This window comes from Mobula birostris, chromosome 1, assembly GCF_030028105.1.
Source record: "Mobula birostris isolate sMobBir1 chromosome 1, sMobBir1.hap1, whole genome shotgun sequence".
NCBI classification, from domain to species: domain Eukaryota; kingdom Metazoa; phylum Chordata; class Chondrichthyes; order Myliobatiformes; family Myliobatidae; genus Mobula; species Mobula birostris.
This window is the reverse complement of record NC_092370.1, coordinates 251580349-251600112: the sequence shown is the minus strand read 5'-3', so window position 1 is coordinate 251600112 and position 19764 is coordinate 251580349. Positions and strand designations below refer to the sequence as shown.

Genomic DNA, 19764 nt, shown 5'->3' with positions numbered 1-19764 from the left:
TTGACAGAATGGATGTGGAAAATTAGATCAGACATGATAAAATGGTAGAGCAGACTTGATGGGCCAAATGGCCCAATTTTGCTCCTGTATCCTATGGTCTTACACAAAGAGGTATAGGTGGCATAAGTCTATACTACACATCTGTGAAGATAGGAATAGAATGAGGTGGCAGATAAATGCATGGCTGAAGAATTGGAGTAGGGGACAGGGATTCAGATTTCTGGATAATTGGGACCAATTCTGGGGCAGGTGGGACCTGTACAAAAAGAGACTTTTGCGGGTAGAGTTACAAGAGCTGCTGGGAGTGGTTTAAACTAATATGGCAGGGGGATGGGAACCAGAATAATAGAGCTGAGGATGAGCCAGCAGGTTTGCAAGCAGATGTTGGGTAGAACATGAATGGTCAGGAAGGACAAGCCAATGACTGGGTCATTGCAGACAGAGGCAAAATTCAAAAGGGCGAAAATGGAGGACTGGAGATGCTGTATTTAAAATGTGCGTAGTATTTGGAATAAGGTGGACAAACTACTGGCGTAATTAGAGACTGGTTGGTATGACGTTGTGGGAGGCATCACTGAGTCGAGGCTGAAAGAAGACCATTGTTGGGAGTTCAACATCAAAGGATATAATTTGATGTTAGGACAGGCAGGAAGGCATAGGTGGTGGTGTGGCTCTGTTGACACGAGATAGAATTACATCTTTTAGAAAGAGGTGACGTAGGGTCAGGGAACGTTGAATTTTTGTGGGTGGAGTTTAGGGTAATGTCACAAATGATGTAATGGGGTCTTCAATATGGGAAGGTATTGGGAAAATCAGGTTGATGTCAGATCACAAGAGAGAGAATTTGTTGAATGCCCATGAGATGGCTTTTTAGAGGAGCTTATGGTTGAGCCTACTTGGGGAAAGGCCATCTTGAACTGGCTATTTGGAACCAGCTTGAAACCCTGAAGAGGCAGTGATCAGAATATATTGAATTCATACTGCAAGTTGAGAGGGAGAAGCACAAATCACATCAGTATTGCAAAGGAATAAAGGAATTAGAGGCAAGAGAGAGGAGTTTGCCCAGGTGGATTGAAGGAGGGTACTGGCGGGGATGATTGCACAGCAGAGATAGCTGAAGTTTCTGGGGATAGTTCAGAAGGTGCAGGATAGATATATCTCACAGATGAAGTAGTTCTCAAAAGGCAGAGGTAGGCGACCATGGCAGACTCGGGAAGGTGAGGACTGCATAAAAGCCAAGGAAAGGGCATATGAGGTAGCAAAAGTGAGTGGAAAGTTGGATAATTGGGAAGTTTTTAAAATCCAACAAAAGCCAACTTTAAAAAAAAAGCTCTAAGAAGGAAAGAGATGAAATAAGACGGCAAACCTGCCAATATTATAAAGCAGGATACTAAAAGATTTTTCAGTTTATATAAAGAATAAAAAGGAAGTGGGTATTGATATTGGGCCACTGTAAAATGATGCTGGTGAGGTAGGAATGTGTACCAAAGAAATGGCAGGTAAATATAATGGGTACTTTGCATCAGTCTTCACAGTGGAAGATACTAGCAGTGCACCAGAGGTCCCCAAGTGTCAAGGAGCAGTGAGTGCCATTGCTATTACAAAAAAAGTGCTAGGCAAACTCAAAGGTCTTAAAGAGGGTGTGGGATATGTCACCTGGACAAGATGAACTGCATCCCAGAGTCCCGAGAGAGGTTGCTGAAGAGGTAACAGATGCACTGGTCATGATCTTTTAAGAATCACTTGATTCCAGAGGACTGGAAAATTGCAAATCACTCCACTTTTTAAGAAGGGAGAAAGGCAAAAGAAAGGAAATTATAGGCCAGTTAGCCTAATCTCATTGGTTGGGAAAGTGTTGGAGTTTACTATGAAGGATGAGGTTTTGGGGTACTTGGAGACTAATGATAAAATAAGTCAAAGTCAACATGGTTTCTATCAAGGGAAATCTTGCCTGACAAACCTGTTCAGTTCTTCAAGGAAGTAACAAGCAGGATGGACAAAGGAGAGGCAGTGGATGTCATTTACGTGGATTTTCAGAAGGCATTTGATAAGGTGCCACTCAAGGCTGTTTAACAAGTAAAAAATCCTATGGCATTACGGAATAGATACTGGCAAGGGTAGGGGAATAGCTGAAAGGCAGGAGGCAGTGAGTGAAAATAAAGGGGGCCTTTTCTGGTTGGCTGTCAGTGACTAGTGGTGTTCCTCAGGGGTCGGTATTGGGACCACTACTTTTCACATTGTTTGTCACTGATTTAGATAATGGAATTGATGGCTTTGTGGCAAGGTCTGTGGATGATATTATGATGGGTGGAGGGGTAGGGTGCTGAAGAAGCAATGTGATTGCAGCAGGACTTAGACAAATTGGAAGAACGGGCAAAAAAAGTGGCAGATGGAATAGTGGTGGGAAATGTATGATAATGCATTTTGATAAAAAGAACAATAGTGAAGACTTACCTAAATGGGGAGAAAATTCAAATATCAGAGGTGCAGAGAGACTTAGCAGTCCTCGTGCAAGGCTCCCAGAAGGTTAATTTACAAGTCGAGTCTATGGTAAAGAATGCAAACACAATGTTGGCATTTATTTCAAGGGGATTAGAATATAAAAACAAGGAGATAATGCTCAGCCTTTAAGACAATACTCAGGCCGCACTTGTCAACAGTTTACTGCCCCATATCTCAGAAAGGATGTGTTGTCAGTGGAGAGACGTACAACCATGGAGTGGCTTCTAATGAAGAAAACTGATGTTCTTGAACTGCCCAGCAGCTTGACCTTAATCCAATTGCACATTTCCGGTGAGACCTCAAGATTCCTGTCCACCACCGCTCCCCAAATAACCTGGCACAGCTCAAGCCATTTTGCAAGGAGGATGAGGCAAATCTAGCTCCATCATATTATGCAAAGATAATGGAAACTTATCCAAAAAGACCACTGGCAGCTGCAAGAGGTGGTTCAACTAAGTACTGAGGAAAGGGGGATGAACTGGTGACATTTCAATTTTCAAATTTTAGTTTTTCATGCTTTACAATTGTTTTTTTTTGGACTCCACTGTGAAAAAAGGAGCATGTGATTCACAAATAAAAATTCTCAGTTAAATTGATCAAAATCCCTGGTTGTAATACTCGCTCATATGAACAATGGGCTGGGGGCTGAATCATTTTTCAAGGCACTATCAACTGACTGTATGTCCATAAAGTGATACTAGGCACAGGAGTGTCTGTAAATAAACTGACTGACAGGAAATATTAAAGTAGTGGTGGTTGGGGATGTGGAGGGGTGAGTTAGTGGGTGGAGGTGTTGACCCCCTTACTGCTTGGGGAAAGTAACTGTTTTTGAGTCTGATGATTCTGGTGTGGAAGTTATGTAGCCTCTTTACTGAGGGGAGTGGGACAAAAAGTCCATGATTAGGAACTCCATATTTGATTCTACCAACTCCAGCAACACAATTTAGCAACGTACCCATCAAAACTCCTGTTGAACTCCTTAAATACATGCTCTCTTGAATTTGATATTCTCGTTACCTGCAAAAACAGTTCACTTATCTACCCGATCTCTGCCTCACATAATATTAACCATAAAAATGCAGTAACGTGGGTACTTTGTTTTTTGCAACTTGGGAAAAACACCAATTTAAATATGTTAATTATCTGTAGATCAGCCAACAAATGCATGTACAATTGTATTTACTGTAGTTTTTGGTCCTGATGGAAAAAATTTACATATTTTTCCCCTCAGTGACATAATGGAATTAATTATTTTAGTATTATTCAAGCCACAAAAACAAGCAGCTGTACCACAGTTTAACAAAATAGCAAAGACCTTTAAGAATACAAGCTGGCTGAAAATTTTCCACTGTCAAAGAAAAAGCAGCTTACTTAATCTTTTTTCAGCCATTCACGGATCAGATAAAGCAGTTATAAAATCACCAAGAGGTTCCAGGAAGAAATCATACAGCAAGAGCTGAACACTACTTCACCAAATGGAATTGCTGCCTTGAGAGACATCTTCAAAATTATTGCAACAATATGCCTCCTTATAACACTGAGGGAAAATTCAGCTGGATGATAGGATTATCTATCTTGATTTTTTTTTAAAATAAAGAAGAATGAACCTTGTATCCTTTTCCCCATCTATGTACTTGACAAAGACACTGTCAGCCACCTGACTGCTCTGGGAATTGAAGAGGCAGTGCAGAAAGTAAGCAGGTAAAGGACAGTTGAGAGAGCAAACTAGCTTTTGTCCGGATCAGATTTTCACACCTGAAGTAGCACTCCAACCCACTACAGATTCCGATGTGCCCACAGGTACCTTTGCTCTCTCAAACCATGCTTCATCTCCTCTCTTGGGCAGCTGCAATAAGTGATCACGTAGCACGAGGGCCACACAAGTCCCCTGCTGTCAGTCTCACCAGCGAACCAGGCTGCAAGTATCCAACATCACCAATGTGTAACAGGGTCTTGAAATTACAATTAAACCGTCCAAGACAATAATTTGCACCTTCTGTTGGATTGTGCCCTAGCTCTGCGCCTTATGCAACGATCCAGGTAACAACACAGTACACAGTTTCATCACTATCGAGCTACTCAGTGAAGGGGTAGACCCACATTACACCTGATGTTTTTAATATCCAGCCACGTCTTGCCATCATAAAGACAATGGATGATCAATCACACCTTTGGTTGGACCTGGAGAGGCCGCTGTGCCTGTGCACACCACCATAAGACCACAAGACAAAGGAGCAGAATGAGGCCATTCAGCCCATTGAGTCTGCTCTGCCACTCCATCATGGCTGATCCTGGATCTCACTCAACCCCATACACCTGCCTTCCTGCCTTATCCTTTGATGACCTGACTGATCAGGAAAAAAATAATTTCCTTCTTAAATATACCCACGGACTTGGCCTCCACCACAGTCTGTAGCACAGCATTCCACAGATTCACTACTCTCTGGCAAAAAAAAATTCCTCCTTACTTCTGCTCTAAAAGGTCGCCCCTCAGTTTGAGGCTGTGCCCTCTGGATACTCCCACCATAGAAAACATCCTTTCCACATCCACCCTATCTAGTCCTTTCAACATTTAATAGGTTTCAATGAGATCGCCTAGCATTCTTCTAAATTCCAGCGAGAACAGGCCCAAAGCTGCCAAACTTTCCTCACATGTTAACCCCATTAACTCCTGGAATTATCCTTGTGAACCTCATTCTATTTCACAGAATTTTCACACCAGGAATAGAGTGTTGGGGAAGCTATAGCTACCCATCTCACTATGCAAATTGTTAAATCAGATCCACAGTACACACATGCTCTCTAACACGATTATGATAATTCTGCAGCCACCTAAGGGCAAACATTTCCAAATACAAGCTGCAAACCATCTACACCTTGCACAAATTCACATCAACAAAACACGCTAAAAACTGGAGGAACTCAGCAGGTCAGGAGGGAAGGGGAATAAACTGTCATGTTTCCGGCCGAGACAGATTCACATCACCATGTTACAGTGACGGAAGAACAACACACATGTAACACACAGGACTTTGACTTCCTATTTACTATTATAGTCAAAACATTTTGATAAATAGACCTTGCAGGTAAACCTTTTAAGTACAAAACTAACACACGATTACTGTAAATAGTTAGATTTCAGCACAGTTGTTAAGGTACCAGACCAGGTTTGTGTACGCCAAAATTATCATTGTGTCATTTTGTTGATTCTTTTGTCTTCACCCAACGGTCCCAATAGATTTCTGAGGTGAAGAGCCAGTCAACATAACCCTTTTATTATGACCACAAAACTGAAATTCTTACAAGTCTTACAGTGACCCTCAAAAATTTACTTTCAGATTATTCAGAAACTTTGTTTGATATTGTTCACCAATATATGGCCAGTTTATTTTAGAAACATAGAAAACCTACAGCACAATACAGGCCCTTCGGCCCACAAAGCTGTGCCAAACATGTCCTTACCTCAGAAATTACCTAGGGTTACCCATAGCCCTCTATTTTTCTAAGCTCCATGTACCTATCCAAAAGTCTCTTAAAAGACCCTATCGTATCCTCCTCCACCACTGTCGCTAGCAGCCCATTCCACGCACTCACCACTCTGCGTAAAAAACTTACTCCTGACATCTCCTCTGTACCACTTCCAAGCACATTAAAAAAGGGCCCTCTCGTGTTAGCCATTTCAGCCCTGGGAAAAAGCCTTTGACTATCTACACGATCAATGCTTCTCATCTTATACACCTCGATCAGCTCACCTCTCATCCTCCACTGCTCCAAGGAGAAAAGGCTGAGTTCACTCAATCTGTTCGCATAAGGCATGCTCCCCAATCCAAGCAACATCCTTGTAAATATCCTCTGCACTCTCTCTATAGTACCACATCCTTCCTGTAGTGAGGTGACCAGAACTGAATTTTATGTCAAGATACAGCATGGAACAGGCCCTCCCAGCCCAATGAGCTACACCGCACAGCACAGCAATCCACTTCATCTAACCCAAGCCTAATCACAGGACAATTTACAACGACCAATTAAACTACAAACTGGTATGTCTTTGGGCTGAGGGGGGGAAACCGGGGCACCTGGAGGAAACCCACATGGTCACAGGGAAAACACACAAACTCCTTACAATTGGCACTGGAATTGAAGTCAAACTGCAAGCTTTTTAGTAAAGTTGTGCTACTGTGTCATTATTTATATCACAGTAATGATTTTGATCAACAGTGAACAGCACAGACTATAAAATGCAGAAGATAAATATGAAACTATGACTTTTGACCTGAAGTTAAATATTCAATGGGATAATCTTAAAACAATCATCCCTTTATGGGTCAAATGATCACACCCTTCAGACTGTACTATATTTACCAAGGATAACAGTATCCAATATGTAGTGAAAAGAAATTGGTGTACAAGCACAAATATCTATGCAAGAGAATGAAGTATGATAAACACACTGTCTCAAAAATAACATTAGGGACTTAAAATTCCTGTACACAAACGACAGGGAAGAAAAAAAATGATTTGATGGTAATTATGGCAGGAGGAAGAAGATATCCAAGACACCAAATACAGACCCAATTTGGTGAGAGTTAAACATTTTTTTTCACTGAATACTATGATAAAGGAGAAACCCAAAAGAGAAAGAACAGGAATTGTAGAGTGAATAAATGCTCCTTTGTTAAAACAAATGGCAAAACAAAGTTTGCTAACTAATCACAGTAAAAAGCTTCAGACACAAGGATAATAACTTCAGTGCAAGAACAGCAAGGCAACAGACCCCGATGGAGTACCTAAGACAACTCTGGAAATCTGTGCCAACCAATTGGGGTGAGTGCTCGAAGATATTTTCAATCTCTCATTGCTATAATTGGAAGTTCCCATTTGCTTCAAAAGGGCAACAATTAAACTAGTGCCCAAGAGCAGGGTGAGCTACCTTAATGACTATTGTCTGGTTGTACTCACACCTACTGTGATGAAGTGCTTTGAGAGGTTGGTTACAGTAAGAATCAACTCCTGCCACTGCAATTTGTCTATCATTTTAGAGCTCCAAAACCTGGTCCTCTGTATCTCCCTCTGCGACAGGATCCTCGATTTCCTCCCCATAAGACCACTGTCTGTGCAGATCAGAAGTAGCATCTCCTTCTCGCTGATAATCAACATTGGCACACCTCAAGGATATGTGCTTAGCCCTGCTCTCTCAACACCCATGAGTGTGTGGCAAGGCACAGCTCAAATGCCATCTATAAATTTACTGATGACACAACTATTATTGGCAGAATCACAAACAAGGGAAAATCTGCAGATGCTGGAAAACCAAGCAACACACACAAAATGCTGGAGGAACAAGCAGCATCGATGAAAAAGAATAAACTGTCGACATTTTGGGCCAGTACTCAGCCCGAAACATGGACAGTTTACTCTTTTCCACAGATATCCACTGGCCTTCTGAATTCCTCCAGCGGTTGTGTGTTGCCATTACTGGTAGAACTTCAGATGGCAATGAGAAGGTGTAGCGGAGTGAGACTGATCAGCTGGTTGAGTGGTTTCCTAACAGCAACCTTGCACTCAACGTTAGTAAGATCAAAGAACTGATTGTGGCCTGCAGAAAAGGTAGACTAGAGAACACACACCAATCCTCAGAGGGATCAGAAGTGCAAAGGGTGAGCAATTTCACGTTCCTGGCTGTCAATACCGAAGGATCTATCCTGGGCCCAACATATTGATGTAGTTGTAAAGGCAGCACAACAGCAGCTATATTTCTTAAGGAGTTTGAGGAGATTTGGTACATCACCAAAGACCCTTGCAAATTCCTACAGATGTACCGTGGAGAGCATTCTAACTGACGATGCCTCAAAAACATGTCATCCATCACTAAGGATCCCCATCACCCAGGATGATAAAGTTTAAGGGAATGGGGGATTCTCAGATTCCTGTAAACAATGGATCAGTACTGACTATGTCTGTGACTGCAGTGTGTTTGAATAATGTCTCACAGCTGCTTTCTTTGGAGCAAGACAAGGATTAAAGTTCGCCCAGATCCACATAAGATGTCTGGGCTTTTCACACCTCTTGATTTTGACAAAAAGCAGCACCTAATGGAAATTAGACAGAACATTCCTTTCTTAATTAAAGCATAAATTTAATGGATGTTCTTATCTTTGTAATTAAGTTGTGGCTCCAGCAAACCAGGTAGGACATTTCTTTCTTTAATTAAGGTGGCTGGAGTGTCTTAACAAATTGATGGTACTTTTGTATCAATAGTCCATTGACTTGGCTGGAATGGTTATCAAACTGATTGTTCTTTGTATCAATAGTCCATTGACTTGGCCGGAATGGTTATCAGACTGATTGTTCTTTTGTATCGGTGGCCTTATAACTTCTGACAATTCTGACATCAGGCAGTGAACTTGTTGAACCGCTGGGGAGATGAGAAAGGGTCTCTCCCTGATGTCGGGTCCAAGTTCACTCGCCGGCTGAGCTTGAAGAAATAAACGGGTGGAAAGATAAGTAACGATCTTTTTGTACCGTCGTTATTTGATCCAGCATACTTACGTTTACAAGGACATGCCCTCTTCTGATTGTTGCCATCAGGGAGGAGGTACAAAAAGATAAAGGGACACACAATGATGCCAGGTAAAGATTCTTTCCCTCTGCCATCAGACATCTGAATGAACAATGAACCCATGAACACGACCTCACTGCTTTCCCCCCAACTGTTTAATTTTTATTATGTACTGCAATGTACTACCGTCACGTAACAGATTTCATGACAGATGCCAGTGATATTAAACCTGCTTCTGAGTTTGTTGGTTTTATGTTAATGAACCACAACCTCAGTATAAAATGGACACACAAGCCCAGCCTTGCCCAAATCGCTGACTGTAACTCCACTTTAGGACAAGAGTACAAGCAGAAATCACTGAAGCATAGGATCACTGTAATAAGAAGATAAAGAAATAGGAGCAGAAGTAGGCCATCCGGCTCATCGAGCCTGCCCGCCATTCAATAAGATCATGGCTGTTCTGTCCATAACCTCAGCTCCAACTACCTGCCTTTTCCCCATAACCCTTGATTTCCTTACTATGTAAAAATCTGTCTAACTGTTTGTTAAGTATATTTAGTGAGGAAGCCACAACTGCTTCCCTGGGCAGAGAATTCCACAGATTCGCCATTCTCTGGGAAAAACAGTTTCTCCTAATCTCCGTCCTAAATCTTCTCCCATGAATCTTGAGGCAATGTCGCCTAGTTCTAGTCTCACCTACCAATGGAAACAACTTTCCTATTTCTATCTTATCTACACCTTTCAAAATTTTGTATGTTTCTATAAGATCCCCTCTCATTCTTCTGAATTCCAGAGAGTATAGTCCCAGGCGACTCAATCTCTCCTCACCTTCACCTCTGAAATCAACCTGGTGAACCTCCTCTGCACTGCCTCCAAAGCCAGTATATCCTTCCTCAAGTGTGGAGACCAGAACTGCACACAATACTCCAGGTGCGGCCTCACCAGTACCCTGTATAGTTGCAGCATGACCTCCCTGCTCTTGAATTCAATCCCTCTAGCAATGAAGGCCAACATTCCGTTTGCCTTCTTAATAACCTGTTGTACCTGCAAGCCAACTTTTTGCGATTCATGAACAAGTCCCTCTGCACAACAGCATGCTGCAAGCTTTCACCATTTAAATAATAATCTACTCTTCTAATATTCCTCCCAAAGTGGATGATCTCGTATTTACCAACATTGTATTCCATCTGCCAGACCTTGGCCCACTCACTTAACCTATCTATATCCCTCTGCAGACTCTCCACATCCTCTGTACAATTTGCTTTTCCACTCAGTTTAGTGTCATCAGCAAATTTTGCTACGCTACACTCAGTCCCCTCTTCCAAATCATCGATGTAAACAGTAAACAGCTGCGGGCCCAGCACCAACCCCTGTGGCACCCCACTCACCACTGACTGCCAACCAGAGAAACACCCATTTATACCAACTCTCTGCCTTCTATTGGTTAACCAATCCACTATCCATGCCAATACACTTCGTCCGACTCCATGCATTCGTATCTTATTTAAGTCTCTTGTGCGGCACCTTACAGATAGATAGATAGATATACTTTATTGATCGAAAGGGAAATTTGGTTTCGTTACAGCCGCACCAACTAAGAGTAGAGCGTAAATATAGCAATACAAAAAACCCCATCGAACACCTTCTGGAAATCCAAGTATATGACACCCACCTGTTCCCCTCTATCCACTGCATCCATTACGTCCTCAAAGAACTCCGGTAAGTTTGTCAAACAGGACCTGCCCTTTCTGAATCCATGCTGTGCCTGTCTAATGGAACCACTCCTTTCTAAATGTTTCGCTATTTCTTCCTTAATGACAGCTTCAAGCATTTTCCTGACGTGGCGTAACATTTGCTCTCTTCCAATCCATTGAGATCTGCCCACAGTCTAGATAAATGATTACCAAATTGTCTACTATAACCTCCACCAATTCCCTCAGCACCCTGGGACGCATCCCATCAGGACCAGGGGACTTATCTACCTTCAGGCTCTCTAGTTTGCTCATCACTATCTCCTTAGTGACAGTGATTTTAATCGAGGTCCTCACTTCCCATTTAATCCATAACATCCTTCTTTGGCGTATTAAATGTGTCCTCCACTGCGAAGACTGACACAAAATAGTTGTTCAATGCCTCAGCCATTTCCTTATCACCCAATATCAATCTCCCTTTCTCGTCTTCCAGGGGACCTACGTTGACTTTAGCCACCCTCTTCCGCTTTATATATTTATAAAAACTTTTGCTTTATCTGTTTTTATATTTTGTGCTAATTTACTTTCATACTCTATCTTCCCTTTCCTTATTTCTTGTTTAGTTGTTCATTGTTGCTTTTTAAAGTTTTCTCAATCCTCCAGTCTCCCACTACTCTTTACGACTTTGCACACATCTCCAAGTTGCAATATTTCTAACCAAGTCACAAACCAACATTCATCCCAACTGGCACCATTTGACAATTCTGTCAAACAATCCTCCTTGTGCTGCTGTGCAGACCCCACTGGCTGCCTAGGGAGTTCACAGCAGTGTACATTCTGCCACAGGCTGACACTGACCTGGCTCTCAAGGAACTGTACGAGTCTATCAACACGCTGGAGACTGCACACCCAGAGGCTACCTTCATCGTCACTGGTGAACTTAATCAAGCGTTGCTGATGAAGTTCTCTCTGAAGTTTTGTCACACATCCAGGTGGGCACTAGTGGAGATAACACACTTGACCGCTGCTACACTCCCTTCCACAACGCTTACAAAGCTCTCCTTCGCCCAGCTTCTGGAAAATCGAATCACTCTTCGATCCTGCTTTTGCCAACGTACAGGCAGAAGCTGAAACAATTGGTGGCCATAGTTAAAACCGTCCACTGTTGGTCTGACCAATCGGCCTCCATGCTGCAGGACTGCTTCAATGATGTCGACTGGAATGTCTACCATGATGAGGATGTCTCCAAGTTCACTGATGGAATCACATGCTTCATCCGGAAGTGCTTCAATGCCGTTGTCCCCCAGAAGTCGGTCAGGATCTTCCCAAATTGGAACCCTGGATCAACAGTTCCATACAAGCAGCACTTACAGCGTGACATTCAGCTCACATCGCTGGCGATCAACTAGAGCTCAAGAAAAGCAGCTATGATCTGCACAAAGTTATTAAGGCTGTGAAACAACAATATAGGGACAAGATTAAGTCAAGATTCACAACGAATAGCACACGTGACTTGTGGCAAGGGCTGCATACCATCGCAGACTTCAAAGTCAAACGTTGTGGTGCCGCCAACATCGCGGCTTCTCTCCCAGATGAGCTCAATCACTTGTATGTTGCTAACTCTGAGCCTCCAAGGAAAGCCACAGCTACAACTTGCAACCCGGTCATCGCTGAGGCACACAGATGTTTCCAACGAGTGGACAGTCGCAAGGCTGTGGGACCAGACAGCATCCCAGACCGAGTTCTCAGGATGTGCGTAGCACAACTGGCAGGTGTGTTTACTGACAATTTTAATCTTTCTCCCTCTCCTCCCACCCCAATGTAGAGTGTCCCCCGCTTCAAATTATCCACCATTGTCCCTGTACCCAAAAAAGACCAAAGTAACATGCCTGAATGATTGACATTCTGTCGCATTCACCTCAATAATAAGCAAGTGCTTTGAGAGGCTGGTCAAGGATTATATCTGCAGCTTGCTACCACCCAAACTGGACCCCCTACAATTCACCTACCGACACAACTGATCGACAGATGATGCAATAGCCACTGCTCTATATACCGTCCTTATACATCTGGAGAAGGATGCTTATGTGAGAATGCTGTTCTTGGACTACTGTTCAGCATTCAACACCATAGTTCCATCCAGGCTCAACAAGAAGCTCAGAGACGTTGGCCTTGACCCTGCCTTGCGGACATCGAGCCTCGGGACTCCAGCCTCCAACCTGTCAGATCGCCAGCAGGTTGTAAGGGTGGGTTCCCTCACCTCCAACCCTCTGACTCTCAAGACAGGAGCCCCTCAGGGCTGCATACCGAGTCCCCTCCTTTACTCACTGTATACCCATGACTGTATTGCCACCCACAGCTCTAATCTGCTGATTAAATTTGCTGACAACACTACATTCATTGGCATAATCTCAAACAATAATGAGGAGGCCTACAGGGAAGAAGTCATCTTTCTGACATAGGTTATCAAGAAAACAACCTTGCCCCCTGTCGCGAAAACAAAGGAGCTGGTTGTGGATTACAGGAGGAATGGAGACGGGCTATACTCTATTGCCATCAATGGATCTGGGGTGAGAGGGTAAACAGCTTTAAGTTCCTCGGCATCCACATCACCGAGGACCTCACATGGTCTGTACACACTAGCTGTGTGGTGAAAAAGGCACAACAGTGCCTCTTTCACCTCAGGCAGTTGAGGAAGTTTGGTATGGGCCCCCAAATCCTAAGAAATTTCTATAGGGGCACAATTGAGAGCATCCTGACTCGCTGTATCACTGCCTGGTATGGGAACTGTATTTCCCTCAATCGCAGGACTCTGCAGAGAGTGGTGCGGACAGCCCAGCACATCTATAGTTGTGAACTTCCCATGATTCAGGTCATTTACAAGGACAGGTGTGTAAAAAGGGCCTGTAGGATCATTGGGGACCCGAGTCACCCCAGCCACAATCTATTCCAGCTGCTACCATCCGGGAAATGGTACTGCAGCATAAAAGCCAGGACCAACAGGCTCCGGGACAGCTTCTTCCACCAGGCCATCAGACTGATGAACTCACACGGATTTGAGTGTACTCTATATTACATTGACTGTCCTATTTATCATAAATTATAAATTACTATAATTGCACATTTAGACAGAGATGTAACGTGAAGATTTTTTTTTACACCTCATATGTGAAGGATGTAAGAAATAAAGTCAATTCAATTCATATTCATTGATCCTTTATCTGATTTGACTTTTGGTACTTGACAAACTTGGCAAACAATTCTGAACCTCATTTGGTTACACCCAAGGATCCGGTTCCAGGACCATCCACAACCACGTCATACAGAAGTACAGCACAGAAACAGGCTCTTTGGTGCATCGAGTCCACGCTGAAACCATTTAAACTGCCTACTCCCAATGACCCGAACCATAGCCTCCATATCCTCGCTATCCATGTACCTATCCAAACTTCTCTTAAACGTTGAAATCAAGTTCGCGTGCCCCACTTGAGTTGGCAGCTCATTCCACACTGTCATGACCCTCTGAGTGAAGAGGTTTCCCTCATGTTCCCCTTAAACTTTTCATCTTTCACCCAAAACCTCCAGTTAGTGTTCTACCCAATCTCAGTGGAAAAAGCATTTACCCCATCTATACCCCTCACAATTTTGTATACCGCTATCAAATCTCCTCTCAATCTTCTTCATTCTACCGAATACAGTTCTAACCTATAGAATCTTTCCTTATAACCCAGGTCTTCCAGACCCAGCAACAACCTTGTCAATTTTCTCTGCACCCTCTTAACCTTGTTTACATCTTTAATGTAGGCTGGTGACCAAAACTGCACACAATACTCCAAATTAAGCCTCACCAGCATCTTAGACAACTTCAACATAACATCTGTAATTAACACATTGACTTACGAAGGCCAATGTGCCAAAAGCTTTCTTTATGATCCTATCTACCTGTGACACCACTTTCAATGAAATGTACAAATGTACTTGTATTCTCAGAACCCTTTGTTCAACCACATGCCTTTCTGCCCTATCATTCACTGATTGGTCCTACCAAAGTGCAAAACCTCACACTTGTTTACATTAAATTCCACCTGCCATTTTCAGCCCATTTTTCCAGTTGATGCAGATCCTTCTGCAAGCCATGATAGCCTTCCTCACTGTCTACCACATCCCCAATCTTGGTGTCATCAGTAAATTTGCCGATCCAGTTAACCACGTTATCATCCAGATCATTGATATAAATGACAAATAACAAAGAACAGAGCTACAAACCCTGAAGCACACCACTAGTCACAGGCCTCCAGTCAGAAAGGCAACCCCCCACTACCACTGTCTGGCCTCTTCCACAGAGCCAATGACAAATCCAATTTAAATGCTGAGCGACTGAACCTTCTTGACCAGCCTCCCATGCGGCAATTGTCAAAGGCCTTGCTGAAGTCCATTTAGACACCATCTAATGCCTTGCCTTCACCAAATTTCCAGGTAACTTCCTTGAAAAACTATAAAATTGGTTAAACATGACCTACTATGCATGAAGCCATGCTGACTATCCTTAATCGGTCAATGTCTAAATAAATTCTCATATAACCGGTCCCTTCGAATACCTTCCAATAACTTTCCCACAACTGATGATGCAGGTGGATCCTTTCCTGGTGTCATGGATTCTTGATTACCTGACTGGCAGATCACAGTACGTGTGCTTGCAACACTGTGTGTCCGACAGAGTGATCAGCAGCACTGGGGCTCCATAGGGGACTGTCTTATCTCCCTTTCTCTTCACCGTTTACACCTCGGACTTCAACTACTGCACAGAGTCTTGTCATCTTCAGAAGTTTTCGGATGACTCTGCCATAGTTGGATGCATCAGCAAGGGAGATGAGGCTGAGTACAGGGCTACGGTAGGAAACTTTGTCACATGGTGTGAGCAGAATTATCTCCAGCTTAATATGAAAAAGACTAAGGAGCTAGTGGTAGACCTGAGGAGAGCTAAGGTACCGGTGACCCCTGTTTCCATCCAGGGGGTCAGTGTGGACATGGTGGAGGATTACAAATACCTGGGGATACGAATTGACAATAAACTGGACTGGTCAAAGAACACTGAGGCTGTCTACAAGAAGGGTCAGAGCCGTCTCTATTTCCTGAGGAGACTGAGGTCTTTTAACATCTGCTGGACAATGCTGAGGATGTTCTACGAGTCTGTGGTGGCCAGTGCTATCATGTTTGCTGTTGTGTGCTGGGGCAGCAGGCTGAGGGTGGCAGACACCAACAGAATAGACAAACTCATTCGTAAGGCCAGTGATGTTGTGGGGATGGAACTGGACTCTCTCACGGTGGTGAATGAAAAGAGGATGCTGTCTAAGTTGCATGCCATCTTGGTCAATGTCTCCCATCCACTACATAATGGACTGGTTGGGCACAGGAGTACATTCAGCCAGAGACTCATTCCATCGAGATGCAGCACTGAGCGTCATAGGAAGTCATTCTTGCCTGTGGCCATCAAACTTTACAACCCCTCCCTTGGAGGGTCAGACATCCTGAGCCAATAGGCTGGTCCTGGACTTGTTTCATAATTTACTGGCATAATTTACATATTACTATTTAACTATTTATGGTTCTATTACTATTTATTATTTATGGAGCAACTGTAATGAAAACAAATTTCCCCCGGGATCAATAAAGTATGACTATGACTACGTCAGACTCATTGGCCAAAAATTTCCTAGTTTACATTTACAGCCTTTTTAGACAAAATTGGTTATCCTTCAATTCTTTGGTACCTCTCCTGTCGCCAAGGATGATTTAAATTTCTCTGCTTGGGCCCTGGCAATTTCTACACTTGCCTCCCATAAGGTCAGAGGGAACACCTTATCAGGCTCTGGGGATTTATCCACTCTGATTTACCTCTGGGTAGCAAACACCTCCTCCTCTGTAATCTGTACAGGCTCCATGAAGTTAGACCATAAGACAAAGGAGCAGAAGTAGGCCATTCGGCCCATCGAGTCTGCTCCGCCATTTTATCATGAGCTGATCCATTTTATCCTATTTAGTCCCACTGCCCCGCCTTCTCCCCATAACCTTTGATGCCCTGGCTACTCAGATACCTATCTTTGCCTCACCTGAGGCTACTTTGCCTCACCTCTATAGACTCTGTATCCATCTCCCGAGTAAATACAGGTGCAAAGAATTCATTTAAGATCTCTCCCTCAGATCTCCTTTGAACTTTTGCCCCCTCTCACCTTAAATTCATGTCCTCTACTATTAGATATTTCAACCCTAGGAAGCATATACTGTCTGTGTACTCTATCTCCTTACATATATTACCATTCTGATCTTCTGGAGGACCAATTTTCTGCCTTGTAATCCTTTTGCTCTCAACATACCTGCAGAATCCCTTTGGATTCTCCTTCACCTTGTCTGCTAGGCAACTTCATGCCTTCTTTTAGCCATCCTGATTTCTTTCTTAAGTGTTCTCTTTCATTTCATATACTCCATAACCACCTCATTTCTTCCTACCTGCCTATACCTGCTCTGCACCTCCTTTTTCCTCTAAACCAGGCCTCAATATCTCTTGAAAACCAAGGTCCCCTACACCTGTTATCTTTACCTTTTATTCTGACAAGTTTTGTACTCTCAAAATTTCATCTTTGAAGGCCTCCCATTTTCCAAGTACGTCTTTGCCAGAAAACAGCCTGTCCCAATCCACACTTGCCAGATCATTTCTGATACCAACAAAATTAGCCTTTCTCCAATTAAGAATCTCAACCTGTGGACCAGACCGCTCTTTCCATATTTACTTTGAAACTAATGGTCACTGGATGCGAAGTGTTTCCCTACACAAACTTCTATTACCTGCCTTGTCTCATTCCCGAATAGCAGATCCAGTATCGCAAGCTCTTTCATTGGGACTTTGATGTACTGATGAAGGAAGCTATCCTGAACACATTTGACAAACTTTATCCCATTGAGTCGTTTTACATTATGGGATTCCCAGTCAATATGTGGAATGTTAAAATCACTTACTATCACATCTTTATGTTTCTTGCAACGGTCTGTGATCTCTTCACAAATTTGTTCTTCTAAATCTCTGGGACTGTTGGGTGGTCTGTAATATAGCCCTACTAACAAGGCCATACCGTTCTTATTTCTCAGTTCCACCCATAATGCCTCACTAGTTGAGTTCTCTAGTCTGTCCTGAAAGAGCAGGCGTGACATTTTCCCTGACAAGTAAGGGGATATTTATGGTAATTACCTGTAAATTTCTAAGCTTTCACCATAGAGTGCATCAATCCAATGAGATCAGAAGAACATGATGAAAATTTAAATAACAGCTTAATAAACAAATAAAATTTAGTTAACGCTGCTTTACAGGTTTAACTCAAGTTTAGCCGCATCCACGGTTCTGATCGCCCTACTGCAGGATGGATGCTGTGGCTTCACAGACGTGGCAGAAGAGGCTTACCAGGTTGCTGCCTGGATTAGATGGCACGAGCTATAACGAGAGGTTGGACAAACCTGGGTTGTTTTCTGTGGAGTGCCAGAGGCTGAAGGGTGATCTGATAGAGGTTTATAAGAATTTGAGAAGCTCAGATAGAGTACACAGACAGTATATGTTTCCTAGGGTTGAAATATCTAATAGTAGAGGACATGAATTTAAGGTGAGAGGGGGCAAAAGTTCAAAGGAGATCTGACGCAAGATTTTCTTAAAAACAGAGTAGTGGGTGTCAAGGGTGGTGGTAAAGGACGAAACACTGGAGAATTTTCAGAGATGTTTTCTTAGGCATATGAATGTGAGGAAAGTGGAAGGATATGGACATTGTGTAGGCAGAAAGGATTAGTTTGATTACTAATCTAACTGGGTCAGCACAACGTTGTGGGCCAAAGGGTCTGTTCCTGTGCTGCACTACTCGGTTTTATGTTTACACTTGCCAGATGTTGCATTACCATATTTACAACAAATAATTTCAATAGGAATTGGGCTAAAATTAAATAGTTTAAAAAGAACACAAGGTCTATGCTGCATTTTTTATTGGGAAAAGTGGAAGAGAGGAAGGAGTTTCATAGAAAAAAAACATAGAAACATAGAAAACCTGGAGCACAATACAGGCCCTTCGGCCCACAAAGTTGTGCCAAACATGTACTTATCTTAGAAATTACTAGGGTTACCCATAGCCCTCTATTTTTCTAAGCTTCATGTACCTACCCAGGAGTCTCTTAAAAGACCCTATTGTATCCGCCTCCACCACCGTTGCCGGCAGCCCATTCCACGCACTCATCACTGTGTAAAAAAAACTTACCCCTGACATCTCCTCTGTATCTACTTCCAAGCACCGTAAAACTGTGCCCTCTCGTGCTAGACATTTCATCCCTGGGAAAAAGCCTCTGACTATCCACACGATCAATGACTGTCATCATCTTATACACCTCTATCAGGTCACCTCTCATCCTTCGCCGCTCCAAGGAGAAAAGGCCGAGTTCACTCAACCTGCTTTCATGAAACATGCTCCCCAATCCAGGCAACATCCTTGTAATTCTCCTCTGCACCCTTTCTATGGTTTCCACATCCTTCCTGTAGTGAGGTGACCAGAACTGAGCACAGTACTCCAAGTGGAGTCTGACCAGGGTCCTATAAAACTGTAGCATTACCTCTAGGCTCTTAAACTCAATCCCATGATTGACGAAGGCCAATGCAGCATATGCCTTCTGAACCACAGAGTCAACCTGCACAGCAGCTTTGAGGGTCCTATGGACTCAGACCCCAAAATCCCTCTGATCCTCCACACTACCAAGAGTCTTACCATTAATACTATATTCTGCCATATTTGACCTACCAAAATGAACCACCTCACACTTATCAGGGTTGAACTCCATCTGCCACTTCTCAGCCCAGTCTAGCATCCTATCAATGTCCCGCTGTAACCTCTGACAGCCCTCCACACTATCCACAACACCTCCAACCTCCGTGTCATCAGCAAATTTACTAAACCATCACTTCGTCATCCAGGTCATTTATAAAAATCA

The 19764-nt window shown here is 43.1% G+C and overlaps 1 protein-coding gene across 6 annotated transcripts in view; it reads right to left on the bottom strand.

The window, feature by feature from the left end:
* The window catches only part of btbd7 (BTB (POZ) domain containing 7), a 107532-nt gene that overhangs the window by 73772 nt on the left and 13996 nt on the right, over positions 1 to 19764 (bottom strand). The window contains exon 2 of one of the 6 annotated variants that reach the window (XM_072274711.1): positions 2455 to 2545. The exons of the other annotated variants lie outside the window; for them this stretch is intronic. The gene's annotated coding sequence lies outside the window, so the exon portion shown is untranslated. The remainder of the gene's footprint in view (positions 1 to 2454; positions 2546 to 19764) is intronic. 6 annotated transcript variants of the gene reach the window in all.